Here is a 14750-nt window from a genome sequence, read left to right as displayed (position 1 = left end):
TCTCCACTCCAGACAACCCTTTAGAACTCTAGAAGTGAGCGCAGCGTCACCTTAATGTTCTCTGAAGGTCGGTGCGCACCGCCATTTCTGTGTTCCGGGTGAATTTCTGCATGCGTTTTTTATCCTTTTTTAATGTATTCTGGTGCGTTTTTTATCCTTTTTTTATGCATTCCAGTTAGTTTTCCCCCCCTCTTCTGGTTCTATTCTATTTGAATTTCAGGGGCAGTTCACACTATAGAAACGCAGTCCAGATGCATTCCAGATACATTACCGCTTGCGCGTTTTTGACATGTTTCAGTGCGTTTTTTTATGCATTCCATTTCTTTTTTCCCTCATTTCTCTCTTTTTCCTCAATTTAAATAGGGACATGTGTGTTCCAGTGCATTTTTGGTGCGTTTTTTATGCTTTTACCGTGTTTCAGTACAGTTCTGTGCAGGAAAAATGCATTCCAAGAGCATTTACACATGCGCCTTTTGACGCGTACTAGTAGGATTTTTATTTTGGTTTTAACTCATTCCAGTTAATTTTTTCTCCTCTTTTTCTTCAATTTAAATAGAGACATGTGTGCTCCAGTGCATTTTTGGTGCGTTTCGGTGCATTTTGTATGCGTTTAACCGCGTTCTAGTACAGTTCTGTGCAGAAAAAAATGCAGCCTGTTCTACTTATTTTTCTGCACCCGGAACGCACTGGAACTGCAAGCGCTGATGTGAACTATGACACCGACAACCCTATCACCTGCTTTCTGTGCATTTTGGATGCAGAAAACAAAGCAACTGAAACGCATGTAGTGTGAACCGGCCCTCAAAGTTCTTCCTATTCTATTCTGTATTATTCTATTCTCTTCGAATTTCGAAAATCGCGGTTCAGTTTTCCCGCACGCAGAACCTCTTCCCTGCAGGAAACACAGGGACAGTATCCAATTGAAATGAATAGGCTGCTGCGCCTGTGCAAATGCAGGATGCAGAACCGCTTAGATGTGAACCCAGCCTTGGTGGCTCTACTCCCCCTCCCCCCCCAGAGGTGCTGAATGGCTGTGCCCAGCTTTTGGGTCCCGGCAGAGCCCTTCTGCACATCTACGCATGTACAAAGATGACAAAGGTTTGGGACTTCCGCCATAGCCATCTTTACACGTGGACGGGGGCTACCTGTGCATGCGCAGATGTTTGGGAATACTGCGTGTGCACAGATGTGCCGCAAAACTCACTCAGGAACTGAACCCCTTGTGACGATCGCGGCGGCAGACCCCAGCCCTTCTCACCAAACTCATGACTGAAGGACTAGCCAATCTAAAACCGCGATGTCACGTGTGTAACAATGACACGCCCAGCTGCACCCTGCACAAAGATTTTCCAGCTAATGGACCACAGTCCGTGTACCGGCAGCCTGAGAGCGATTGTTACTGGGTCAGGTTAATTACGCAATTAACCGTTCACACTGCCACCACCTCTTTTTTGTACAGAGAAAGAGGAAACTCAGCAATATCAGCAATAACACTATGATGTTTGAATAATCGTCTGTTTACCACTGTCACCGCAGGCAGATGTATGCAGACGTTTAAAAACATACAGTAGCGCTCTTCGGAGACAGGGATTCTTAGTTTCTTAAAGAGCTTTAGCAACAGTTCAACACTTTCAGAAAGTAAGATTTATTACTAAAAGGTCAAAAAGGGTGCAATAAAAATATTTACAGAAAAAGATGTAGCCAATATATATCTATAAATATACAGAGAACAATAACACAGCAAAGAGATAACAGAAAGAAATTTAGACAGGTAAAGTACTTGCCAAAAGTCCTGGGTTAAGCCAGTGGTGTATTTAGGTTTTGTGCTGCCCTAGGCAACACAAAAATTGGCTCCCCCCCCTCCGTGGAGAGACCCTGACACTGACAAACACTCCCCTCCCCCACGAAAAGAGCCTGACATTAACCAACAACACCCCACCTGAGAGAGCCTTCCACTACCACCGCCCCCCATACACTGGCAACCCCCCACCCTGGCGAGAATGAAGAGTCAGGCTCTGCATACACCATCAAGCAGCCCCCTCGCAGATCCCACCTGGTCCCCATGCTGCGTGTGTCCTTTCTTCCATCCCTTCTTTCAGGGGGGGCGGCGCTGCCCCCCCGAAAAATGCCGCCCCAGGCAAATGCCTTTTTTGCCTTGTGGTAAATACGCCCCTGGGATAAGCAGATTCAAAGGTCCTGAGCCAAAAGGGTGGCTTATCTCCCAAAGTTGGTTCCGATGTTAAAAGGGAGGATTCTTCAACTTCAACACACTCAACTTACTCAGCTTAACTAAACTTTCTGCTCCAAGCATAACAGCCTTTCTAGGAACTCAGCAGGGTGTCTCCTTGAAGCAGAGAACCAATCGCATCATTTGGGGAGGGTGTTGGAGGCGGAGACCCAAGCTAGAACCAAAATCCCTCCCAGTTTCTATCATGATCCATAAATTTACTCCCGGTGCATGTAGCAGCCTAGCCACTGGTAGATTAATATGCAGAGGCATCTGCTGAACGTCTTCATCAACGTTTTCATCAGTTGTTTTATCCGTTTACATCTGTTTTACATCTGTTTACATTTTTGTTATCTGTTTACATCAGTTTACATTCGTTTTTTTATCCTTTTACATCCATTTACATCCGTTTTTTGTTAGTATACATTCGTTTTCGTCCATTTTCATCCATTTACATCCGTTTTTTTGTTCGTTTACATCCGGTTTTGTCTGTTTACATCCGTTTTCATCCATATTCAGCCATTTACATACTTTTTCATCTGTTTACATCTGTTTTTTGTCCGTTTTCATCCATTTACATCCGTTTTTTGTTAGTTTACATCCGTTTTCATCTGTTTACATCAGTTTTTGTCCATTTTCATCCATTTTTATCTGTTTTAATCCATTCACATCTGTTTTCATGTAGAAACCTCTAGAAACCCATTAGTTCTGAGGTTTTTCTAGCCAAACAACACTGATTAAAGTCAGATACACACAGATAAAGAGCTGGAAGAAGGTGTCAGGATGGCCGAGCGGTCTAAGGCGCTGCGTTCAGGTCGCAGTCTCCTCTGGAGGCGTGGGTTCGAATCCCACTTCTGACAGCAACATTTTGACTCTTTAGGCCTCATGTACACTGGGCAGTTTTAAAAACACCGGCATTAGCTGTATAAAGTGTTAAAATTGCACATTTTGCTGCAGTTTGTCGCATTTTTTGCGCTAAAAAAAATTCTAACTTTAAAAAAGCTGAAAAAAAGCTGGTGGGGAGGAAACTGTGGCCTGACTTTTACATTTAAGACTTTTTTTTGCATTTTTTAAACATTCAGGTCCCTTTCACACGGGTGTTCCGTTTTTTCATCAGTTCAGTCACATTTGAAAAAACGGATCAGTTCACATCAGTTCCTATCAATTTACACCAGTTTTTTCATCTGTTTACGTCATTCTTTCATCCATTTACATCCGTTTTTTTCATCCATTTTACATTTTTTTTATCCATTTACATTCGTTTACATCCGTTTTTCATCAGTTTACATCAGTTTTTTCATTCGTTTACATCCATTTACATTTTTATATCATTTACATCCATTTTCCATCCGTTTACATTTTTTAAATCTATTCACATTCGTTTACATCTGTTTTTCATCAGTTTACATCAGTTGTTTTATCAGTTTACATCCATTTACATCTGTTTTATGTTTTACATCTGTTTAAATTTTTGTTATCCGTTTACATCAGTTTACATCCGTTTTCATCCGTTTTTTCATCCGCTTACATCCATTTACATTATCCATTTGCATTGATTTTCATCCATTTTTCATCAGTGTACATCCGTTCTTTCATCCATTTTACATTTGTTTTCATCCACTTACATCCATTTTTTGACCGTTCCGTTTTTTTTTTACAGAAGAATAATAGGGTTTTCTTCCATTAAAATAAAAGGAAGTTAATGGATACAGACATTACTGGATGTTATTACATCTGAGCTGAGCTGGATTTGTTTTCATCAAAAATCCTCTGCCGAAACCCGGGATCGAACCAGGGACCTTTAGATCTTCAGTCTAATGCTCTCCCAACTGAGCTATTTCGGCTGTGTAAGTAGTGAAATGTTTTTTAAAAGTTGGGAGGAGTCTGTGTTTAACTTATTCACTGCTGGACTGACTTTTACATTTAATTTTTTTTTTGCATATCTTAAACATTTAGTCCCATTTCACATGGCGTTCTGTTTTTTCATCCATTCAGTCCATTTACATCCATTTTACATCCGCTTACATTTTTTAGCCATTTACATTCATATTCATCCATTTTTCATCCGTTTTTCATCTGTTTTCTTTCATTTACATCTGTTTTTTGTCCATTTTTTTAACAGAAGAACAATAGGGTTTTCTTCCATTAAAAAAAAAGGATGTTAACGGGTACAGACATTGTATTTGTCTCCATCAAAAATCCTCTGCCGAAACCCGGGATCGAACCAGGGACCTTTAGATCTTCAGTCTAACGCTCTCCCAACTGAGCTATTTCGGCCGTGCGAGCATAGAAAATTTTTGAAAAAGTGGGGAGGAAACTGTGATTAACTCTTTCAGTGTTGGATTGCTTTTTACCTTTCATAGGCTTTTTTGAGTGTGGGTGAGGACACAGGGGCCCCATGATCCCCTATGGCCCAGGGGCCCCATGAGTTGTCAGTCTGCCCCTGGCTGGCCTTCAGGGCCGGTTCACACTATAGAAGCACAGTCCAGATACGTTCCGGATGCGTTTCCACATGCACGCTTTTGACACATTCTGGTGCGTTTTTGCTGTGTTTTTAATGCGTCCCAGTGCGTTTTTTATGCATTCTATTTCTTTTTTTCCCCCCCTCTCTTTTTCCTCAATTTAAATAGGGACTTGTGCGTTCCACTGCGTTTTTGGTGCGGTTTTAATATGTTTTAACCCTTTCCAATACGGTTCTGTACAGGACAAATGCAGCCTGTTTTACTTTTTTTTTTCTGCGACCGGAACGCACTGGAACTGCAAGCACTGATGTGAACTATGACACTGACTGCCATATAACCTACTTTCTGTGCAGTTTGGATGCAGAAAAAAAGCAACTGAAAAGCATGGAGTATGAACTGGCCCTCAGGGCCAGTTGACGCTATAGAAGCACAGTCCATATGCATTCCAGGAGCATTGCGCACATGCGCTTTTTGACGCATTCTGGTAGGATATTTATTTTGTTGCGTTCCAGTGCGTTTTTAATGCATTTCATTTCATTTTAGATAGAGACATGTGTGTTCCAGTGCATTTCTGGTGCGTTCTGGTGCATTTTGTATGCGTTTTACCGCATTCCAGTACAGTTCTGTGCAGAAAAAAAATGCAGCCTGTTCTACTTATTTTTCTGCACTCGGAACGCACTGGAACTAAGAAAAATAGGGTTTTCTTCTGTTAAAAATAAAGATGATAACGGATACAGACATTACCGGATGTTATTATTTCTGAGCTGAGCTGGATTTGTTTCCATCAAAAAGTCTCTGCCGAAACCCGGGATCGAACCAGGGACCTTTAGATCTTCAGTCTAACGCTCTCCCAACTGAGCTATTTCGGCGGTGAAATCACTGACATTTTTTTGGAAAAGTGGGGAGGAGTCCATGTTTAACCCATTCACTGCTGGACTGGCTTTTACATTTAATCATTTTTTATTTTTTGCATATCTTAAACATTTATACCCTTTCACACAGGCATTCCCTTTTTTTCATGAGTTCAGTCACGTTTTTTTTCAAGAAAAAACTGATCATTTCTCATCAATTCACATCAGTTTTTTCATCTGTTTTTCATTTGTTTACATCCATTTATGTCATCTGTTTACATCGGTTTTTTCATCCATTTTACATCCGTTTACGTAATTTTTTCATCTGTTTACATCCGTTTTTTCATCCATTTTCCATCTGTTTTACATCCCTTTACATTTTTTGTATCCATTTTTCATCAGTTTACATCAGTTTTTTCATTCATTTACGTCCGTAGTAATAGTCAATCTCACTAGGGAGCAAGAAAGTGGGGGCTACGTTCCTACATACAGGGGGGACCATGGAGAACCAACGTAGTCACCCTCTAACAGAAAGTCAGATCTCATTCCTCTGTGTCCGGATCGCGGTGCCGCGTGCTCCCAGGGAGTGCGCACAGGCTGAAAATGCGCACACGCTCCTGCACTGCTCCCGTTCGGCCGTTTATGTACATGGGCCAGACGGGAAGTGGTTAAGTAGCTATGTCTTCACCTATAAGTGATATTGTTCACTGGTACCTTTTTCATAGGCTTTTTTGAGTTTGGGCAAGGACACAGGGGCCCCATGATCCCCTAACGCCCGGGGGCCCCGTCAGTCCGCCCCTGATTGTATTTGAAGTTGACCTTCCTAATAAAATAGTAAAAAATACTCCTGCCGAAACCCGGGACCTTCAGATCTTCAGTCTAACGCTCGCCCAACTGAGCTATTTCGGCTCTGAGGAGAAGAAAAGTTTTTGAAAAAGTGGGGAGGAGTCTGTGTTTAACTCTATCACTGCTGGGCAGATTTTTCCAGTTTGTTGTACATAGAAAGACTTTTTTTTTTTTTTATAATTTGTATCCTTTTTGTTTTCAATAATGTTTGCCTATATATGTCATCAGCTATGCAATGGAAAGCGTTTATGCTGCAAACAAATAATTGTTGGTATGCAGCAAGGCAGCCATGTCAGGATGGCCGAGCGGTCTAAGGCGCTGCGTTCAGGTCGCAGTCTCCTCTGGAGGCGTGGGTTCGAATCCCACTTCTGACAAGCAAGCCTTTTAACTCTTTACAACTGCATGGCAACAAGGTATTCCAAATATGTGCCTGAGAATATAATACCGGCTCAAAGATAGCACTGTGCATGGATTTATACAATAAACCTGACACATTTTATCCAACTGGTGTCATGACAGTGCATCTGTGTTGTTTAGTGGTGCCATGCTACAACACATATGTGTGTGTGCGTGTATGTATATATTATTATACAGGATTTATATATTATTATTATTATACAGGATTTATTTATTATTATTATTATACAGGATTTATATATTATTATTATATAGGATTTATATATTATTATTATTATTATTATTATACAGGATTTATTTATTTATATTATTATACAGGATTTAATTATTATTATTATTATTATTATACAGGATTTATATATTATTATTATTATAATACCGGATTTATTTCTTCTTCTTATTATTATTATACAGGATTTATATATTATTTTATTATTATACAGGATTTATTTATTATTATTATACAGGATTTATTATTATTATTATTATTATTATTATACAGGATTTATATATTATTATTATTATAATACCGGATTTATTTCTTCTTCTTCTTCTTATTATTATTATTATACAGGATTTATTATTATTATTATTATTATTATACAGGATTTATATATTATTATTATTATTATACAGGATTTATTTATTATTATTATTATTATTATTATTTTTATTATTATTATTCTTATTATACAGGATTTATATATTAATATTATTATACAGGATTTATTATTATTATTATTATTATTCATGATTTATATATTATTATTATTATTATACAGGATTTATATATTATTATTATTATTATACAGGATTTATATATTATTATTATTATTATACAGGATTTATGGCGCCAACAGTTTACTCAGCACTTTACAATATAACGGGAGACAATACAGCAACAATACAGTTCAATACAAAAGGGTTAGGAGGGCCCTGATCCTCGGAGCTCACAATCTAAGAGGGAGGGGCTAGTGGTACAAAAGGTAGTAACTGTGGGGGATGGAGTGGTAGAAGGAATAAAAGATTAGCTGAGGGCAGGATAGGCTTCCCTGAAGAGAGAGGTTTTCAGAGATTGCCTAAAAGTGAGCAGAGTAGGCGATAGTTGGATAGATTGGGGTAGAGAGTTCCAGAGGATGGGGAAGGCTCTGGAGAAGTCCTGAAGACGAGCATGGGAGGAGGAGACAAGGGAGCTAGAGAGCAGGAGGTCATGAGAGGACAGTTTGGGTGATATTTGGAGACAAGATTGGTGATGTAATTTGGGGCGGAGTTATAAATGGCTTTATACAGTATGTGATTGTTAATGTTTTGAATTTTATTTGTTGGGCAATGGGAGGGATTGGCATAGAGGAATGGAGGACACTGAGTGGAGGCCAGTGGAGGGATTGGCAGAGAAGTATGGAAGACACTGAGTGGAGGCCAGTGGAGGGATTGGCAGAGAGGGGTGGAGGACACTGAGTGGAGGCCAGTGGAGGGATTGTCAGAGAGGGGTGGAGGATACTGAGTGGAGGCCTGTGGAGGGATTGGCAGAGAGGGGTGAAGGACACTGAGTGGAGGCCAGTGGAGGGATTGGCAGAGAGGGGTGGAGGACACTGAGTGGAGGTATTGGCAGAGGGTAGTGGTGGACACTGAGAGGAGGCCAGTGGAGGGATTGGCAGAGAGGGGGGGAGGACACTGAGCGGAGGCCAGTGGAGGGATTGGCAGAGAGGGGTGGAGGACACTGAGTGGAGGCCAGTGGAGGGATTGGCAGAGAGGGGTGGAGGACACTGAGTGGAGGCCAGTGGAGGGATTGGCAGAGAGGGGTGGAAGACACTGAGTGGAGGCCAGTGGCGGGATTGGCAGAGAAGGATGGAGGACACTGAATGGAGGGCAGTAGAGGGATTGGCAGAGAGGGATGGAGGACACTGAGTGGAGGCCAGTGGAGGGATTGGCAGAGAGGGGTGGAGGACACTGAGTGGAGGCCAGTGGCGGGATTGGCAGAGAGGGGTGGAGGACACTGAATGGAGGGCAGTAGAGGGATTGGCAGAGAGGGATGGAGGACACTGAGTGGAGGCCAGTGGAGGGATTGGTAGAGAGGGATGGAGGACACTGAGCGAAGGCCAGTGGAGGGATTGGCAGAGAGGAATGTATAAAAAAATACAGGCGTACCTCAGTTTGGTATTGCGAAAAAATTTGTAAACCGAAACACGGTTTCCCACAGGAATATATTGAAAACCAATTAATCCATTCCGGAGGTCAGAAAAAAGTAAAAAAAAGTCTTATCTGTTCAAAACTCTTTATAAAGTGCACTTTAAAGGCATAAATACTGTACAGGGAAATGATTTAGAAAAAAAATTGTAAATGCATTGAAAACCAATTAATCCGTTCGTATTGCAAAAAAAATTCGTAAGCCGAGGCGTTATTTTTAATGGATTTTCATTTGACAACTGAAAATTACATTAACCGAGGCGATTGTAAACTGAGGTGCGCCTGTGATGTATGAAATGTAAAAGCCAGTCCAGCAGTGAATGAGTTAATCACAGTTTCCTCCCCACTTTTTCAAAAGATTTCATTACTTACACAGCCGAAATAGCTCAGTTGGGAGAGCGTTAGACTGAAGATCTAAAGGTCCCTGGTTCGATCCCGGGTTTCGGCAGAGGATTTTGATGCTACAAATATGACATAAAACCAAAATGACATAAAACAAACATGTCATTATTTCATATCTACACTTAACCACTTCCAGTCCGGACACTTTTACCCCCTTCCTGCCCAGGGCAATTTTCTGCTTTCAGCGCTATCACACTTTGAATGACAATTGCGCGGTCATGCAACACTGTACCCATATGAATTTTTACCATTTTTTTGAGACAGATAAAACTTTATTTTGGTGGTATTTATTCACCACTGGGATTTTTATTTTTTTGGTATGTAAATAAAAATGTCCAAAAATTTTGAAAAAAGTGATTTTCTTTTACAATTTTGCAAATAAATAATATTTCATTATAAATCTTGGCCAAAATTTATTCCGTTATCTTTTTAGTAAAAAAAATAAATAAATAAACCAAATTAGTTTATAACCAAAAATTATAATTTTTAAACATTTTGTTTTACATTTTTATTTTTTTTTTATATTATTATTTATTTATTTTTTTACATACTGTCACCCTAGCAGTACAGTGTCACCATGGTGACACTACTACTTTTGCGGGGTGATGATTTTTTTTTTTTACACTGATTGCTTTTACACCCATATAGGATGTAAAAGCAATCATTTCTCCTTCTCTCTGTCTGCATTCTTGCAGCCATTGAGAACTACTGAGTGAGCTGTGATTGGTCACAGCTTGTCACATGGTACAAGGCTGTTGTGAATAGCCCTGTACCATGTGGCCTCTGTGATCATTCACAGATTTCACACGTAGTAAGCAATGATGTCAGAAGTGACATCTTGCTTACTACTTTGCATGTGATCACTGATTGGCCAATCAGTGATCACATTATCACATGATCAGGACCTCGATCGGTCCGACGATCGGTGTTTCACTGTGTCCAAGGGACACAGCGGGCACTGGATCGTGGTGCTGTGCACTCCCGATGAGTGCGCACAAGCAGGGTGCGGGTAGGCCGTTTATAAACGGCCACCCGACCCTACAGTGCCACCATCCGGCCGTTTATATACAACGGCCGGTCGGGAAATGCAGCCTGAATTTTATACAACAAACCAGTTTAATCCGTATCCTGATCCCATGTTGAGGGTATGTGGTCTGATATGGCTCAGAAGGGTGCGCCCTTCTGAGCCATATGTGGAGGGATTGGCGGAGAGGGATGGCAGATACAGAACGGTTAGTAAGGTGGATGAGTCTGGCAGCAGCATTCATGATGGACTGAAGAGGGGATAGCCTGCGGTGAGGTCGGCCAATGAGGAGGGAGTTACAACAGTCAAGGTGAGATATAACCAGGGAGTGAATAAATTGCTTAGTGGTTTCGGTGGTTTTAAAAACGGGTGTATCTTGGAGCTGTTGTGGAGGTGAAGTCTACAAGATTTGGACAGTCATTGGATTTGGGGCTGGAAGGACAGATATATATATATACACTATATTGCCAAAAGTATTGGCCCCGCCCTCCCAATCATGTGATTCAGATGTTCCAATCCCCTCCATGGACACAGGTGTATACAATCATCCCCTAGGCATGCAGACTGCTTCTACAAACCTTGGTGAAAGAATGGGTCGCTCTCAGGAGCTCAGTGACTCCAAGCGTGGTCCCGTGATAGGTGGCTACCTGTGCAATAAGCAATTAATAAACTTCGGCAAATTCCATAAAATAAATAAATAAAATAAGAACTAAATTAAAAAACTCTCACTATAACCACCCCCAAGAAAAGTCACACTTTCACCCTTGAAAGCAAAATTATTGATAAAACCTTTTCTCTTCTGAAACTCAAAACCCCTAAACCAAAAATAACAAACAATATAAAATATAAATAAAAACTAATAAAATAAAATAAATAGTCCAAAATAACTATCCAAAAATTAGTGTCCAAATATAATATCCAAATATGAGTAGTCCACCAAAATATTCTAAGTCCTGTTTTGTGAAGGGGATCAAAGAGAGACTCCTAATCTCAGCTTGTTACCTGTATGAAAGACACCTGGGAGCCAGAAATCCTGCTGAATGATAGGGGATCAAATCCTTCTTTCCCTCATGAACATGCAGATCAGTCATCATTTGTTAGACACATTTCTGCTGAATTTCTTGTTGTATTCTGTCTCTCAGTTTTACAATACACAGAACATTCGATTCTTCGACTGATCATTTCTTTGTGAGTGGGCAAACATTCAAAATCAGCCGGAATTCAAATACTTATTTCCTTCACTGTATATATTGGACAAAAATATGGAAACACTACATAGTTTGCAGGTGTGAAAGTAATGACATGTTTGTGGTTGAAAGTTTAAGTGATGTAACACTATTTTGCTTCCGCTGTGTGATGAGACACCTAGCTAACAAGTGGGAATCCTCACTTTCCTCATTCACTGCGTGTGCTGCTAGTCATGTCAGAGTTTGCTGAGCTTCAAAGAGGGCAAATTGCTGTTGCTGCTTAGCTGGCGCCTCTGCGACTGAAGTTGCCAGTTTATTTTCTGTCTCGTGAGGTTCAGTATCAAAGATTATGACGGGATATACAGTTTCCAGGAAAACGTCATCTGACAAGCATAAGCGCGGCCCACATGGTCACCTGACCGAAAGAGACATAAACACATTGCGCCGGATTGTGATTCGGAATATTAAAACAACAGCTGCTAATGTGACTGCAGAGCTCAATCTCAGTCTTCAAGGGCGCACCCCCCCACCCGTCCTGAGCCATATCAGACCACATACCCTCAACATGGGATCAGGATACGGGTTAAACTGCTTTGTTGTATAAAGTTCAGGCTGCATTTCGAAAAATAAAAAAAATTTCCTGCGCTTTTTTAAATGTAGATATGACATGGTTTTTTATGTCATTTTGGCTGACTATAGTTTCTGGCATCAAAATCCTCTGCCGAAACCCGGGATTGAACCAGGGACCTTTAGATCTTCAGTCTAACGCTCTCCCAACTGAGCTATTTCGGCTTACTAGTTATAAAAAGTTCCGAGAAAGTGGGGAGGAGACTGTGTTTTAATGTTGGGCCGATTTTTCCTTTTTTTTTTTTTTAAAGGAGAAATACTTTTTCTATAACTTGTATCCCTTTTACCTTCAAGAAATGTTTGTTTGTTTATGTATATATAAAGTTTTCACTCAGTGAATGAATAATTAGCAACTCAAATTTTGTTGTTTTTAATTTTTTAATTTTAGGCAGTTAGGATGGCTGAGCATTCTAAGGCACCGCATTCAGGTCACAGTCCCCCCTGGAAGCATGGGTCCAAATCCCACCTCTGACCAGGGGCATCCCTAGGGTTGGTTTCACCCGGTGCAATAACACTTGGTAACACCCCCCCAACAATCACCAAAAGATGGATCAGATCTGTGGTTTGGATCGGAGTCTGATCCATTATGCTCCCCAATCTGCAGATCTGATCCATCCTGCAAGGATTGTCGTCATGCAACCTATATGGGGTGATACCAGACCCGCTCCACGAAAAGGTAAGTTGTAAAGCAAGCCGGCGATCCCCGCAGGATGGATCGGATCTGCGGATTGAGCATAATGGATCGGAGTCTGATCCATTATACTCCCCAATCCACAGATCTGATCCATCCTGCGGGGATCATCGGTATGTAACCCATATGGGGTGACACCAGACCCACTCCATGAAAAGGTAAGTTGTAAAACTGGTTTGTTGTAAAGCAAGCTGACAATCCCCGCAGGATGGATCGGATCTGCGGATTGGGGAGCATAATGGATCGGAGTCCAATCCATTATGCTCAATCTGCAGATCTGATCCATCCTGCGGGGATTGTCGGCTTGCTTTACAACTACCTTTTCGTGGAGCGGGTCCGGTGTTACCCCGTGCAGTAGGTGTCACCCGGTGCGGCGCTCACCCCCCGCACCTGCCTAGGGACGCCACTGCCTCTGACAGCAAAATTTTTAACTCTTTACAACATGGGATTCCAAATCTGTCTGTACTAAGATAACAGCTGGATGCTCAAAAACATAGCATGTGCAGTAATAATCCTCCAACCGGACACATCTGAACAAAAACAAAGTGTTATCATAAAGTCATATTAAAGGTTAAATTCTTTTTAAAAAAAGTAACAAACATCTTATACTCACCTGCTCTGTAATGGTTTTGCACAGAGCAACCCCCATCTTCCTCTTCTCGGGTCCCCTGCCGGAGCTTCTACCTCCTCCTCTTCTCTGAGTGCTCCCCATAGCAAGCTGCTGGATATGGGCCGACTTGTACATGCTCGCTCCTGAGCCCCGCTCATAAGATGCACAGAATGGGGCTCGGTCCGCCCTCACTCCCTCCTTACTGGCTGTGATTGCCATTGGCTCCCGCTGCTGTCTCTCAACTAATGAGGAGGGAGCAGGGGCGGACTGACAACTCATGAGGCCCCCGGGCAATAGGGGATCATGGGGCCCCTGTGTCCTTGTCCAAACTCAAAAAAGCCTATGGAAAAGGCACCAGGGGCATCTCATGGGGCCCCCTACTGACCCCGGGCCCTCGGGCAGCGCCCGAGTTTCCAAATGGTCAGGCCGCCCCTGGGAGGGAGAGTCCCAGGCAGGGGCGGCCTGACAACTCATGGGGCTCCCCGGGCAATAGGGGATCATGGGGCTCCTGTGTCCTTGCCCAAACTCAAAAAAGCCTATGAAAAAGGTACCAGGGGCATCTCATGGGGCCCCCTACTGACCCCGGGCCCTCGGGCAGTGCCCGAGTTTCCAAATGGTCAGTCCACCCCTGGTCCCAGGAGAGCAGCCGCTCTTGTGCACATCGCTGGATTGGGATGGGGGGGGTAAGTTTTGGGAGGAGCTGCACACTGAAGATTTTTTCACCTTAAAGCGGTACTCCACCCAAAAGAGGAAGCTCCACTTGTTTGCAACCCTCCCCCTTTTACTGCCACATTGAACACTTGTAGGGGGGGTGCTGATACCTGGTTTGATAGTTCGGACCCCTTCCTTCCCCCCGCAGTCTTCTAGGACACTTCACAGGTCCCAGAAGACTACGGGGCCATTCACAAGGCGCAGTGCGACTCATGTGAAGAAGTAAACCGGATGTGAAGTCACAAGCAGGGGCGGACTGACAACTCATGGGGCCCCCGGGAAATAGGGGATCATGGGGCCCCTGTGTCCTTGCCCACACTCAAACCACACCCAAAAAAGCCTATGAAAGGTACCAGGGGCATCTCATGGGGCCCCCTACTGACCCCGGGCCCTCGGGCAGTGCCCGAGTGCTCGAATGGTCAGTCCGCCCCTGATCCCAAGGCTTCACTTCCGGTTTCCTTCACTTGCTATGCTGGCACCGGGAGCCCAGAGGCTAGTGAAGAACTAG

The 14750-nt window shown here is 42.4% G+C and overlaps 7 non-coding genes across 7 annotated transcripts; 3 read left to right on the top strand and 4 right to left on the bottom strand.

The window, feature by feature from the left end:
* The first annotated feature begins 3004 nt into the window (after positions 1–3004).
* On the top strand, positions 3005–3087 carry TRNAL-CAG (transfer RNA leucine (anticodon CAG)). The gene has a single exon. It is a non-coding gene; the product is annotated as a tRNA-Leu (tRNA).
* Positions 3088–3998: 911 nt separating this feature from the next.
* Positions 3999–4071, bottom strand: TRNAF-GAA (transfer RNA phenylalanine (anticodon GAA)). Its single transcript has one exon. It is a non-coding gene; the product is annotated as a tRNA-Phe (tRNA).
* Positions 4072–4431: 360 nt separating this feature from the next.
* On the bottom strand, positions 4432–4504 carry TRNAF-GAA (transfer RNA phenylalanine (anticodon GAA)). Its single transcript has one exon. It is a non-coding gene; the product is annotated as a tRNA-Phe (tRNA).
* Positions 4505–5485: 981 nt separating this feature from the next.
* On the bottom strand, positions 5486–5558 carry TRNAF-GAA (transfer RNA phenylalanine (anticodon GAA)). The gene has a single exon. It is a non-coding gene; the product is annotated as a tRNA-Phe (tRNA).
* A 1119-nt stretch (positions 5559–6677) lies between these two features.
* Positions 6678–6760, top strand: TRNAL-CAG (transfer RNA leucine (anticodon CAG)). The gene has a single exon. It is a non-coding gene; the product is annotated as a tRNA-Leu (tRNA).
* Positions 6761–9365: 2605 nt separating this feature from the next.
* Positions 9366–9438, top strand: TRNAF-GAA (transfer RNA phenylalanine (anticodon GAA)). The gene has a single exon. It is a non-coding gene; the product is annotated as a tRNA-Phe (tRNA).
* Positions 9439–12322: 2884 nt separating this feature from the next.
* TRNAF-GAA (transfer RNA phenylalanine (anticodon GAA)) lies at positions 12323–12395 on the bottom strand. Its single transcript has one exon. It is a non-coding gene; the product is annotated as a tRNA-Phe (tRNA).
* Between the last annotated feature and the right edge of the window lie 2355 nt (positions 12396–14750).

Source organism: Staurois parvus, unplaced genomic scaffold (assembly GCF_062004578.1).
Source record: "Staurois parvus isolate SC_StPar_1 unplaced genomic scaffold, SC_StPar_1.0 ptg001357l, whole genome shotgun sequence".
Lineage (NCBI taxonomy): Eukaryota > Metazoa > Chordata > Amphibia > Anura > Ranidae > Staurois > Staurois parvus.
The sequence above is the reverse complement of the archived record's forward strand: the minus strand, read 5'-3'. Positions and strand labels throughout refer to the sequence as shown.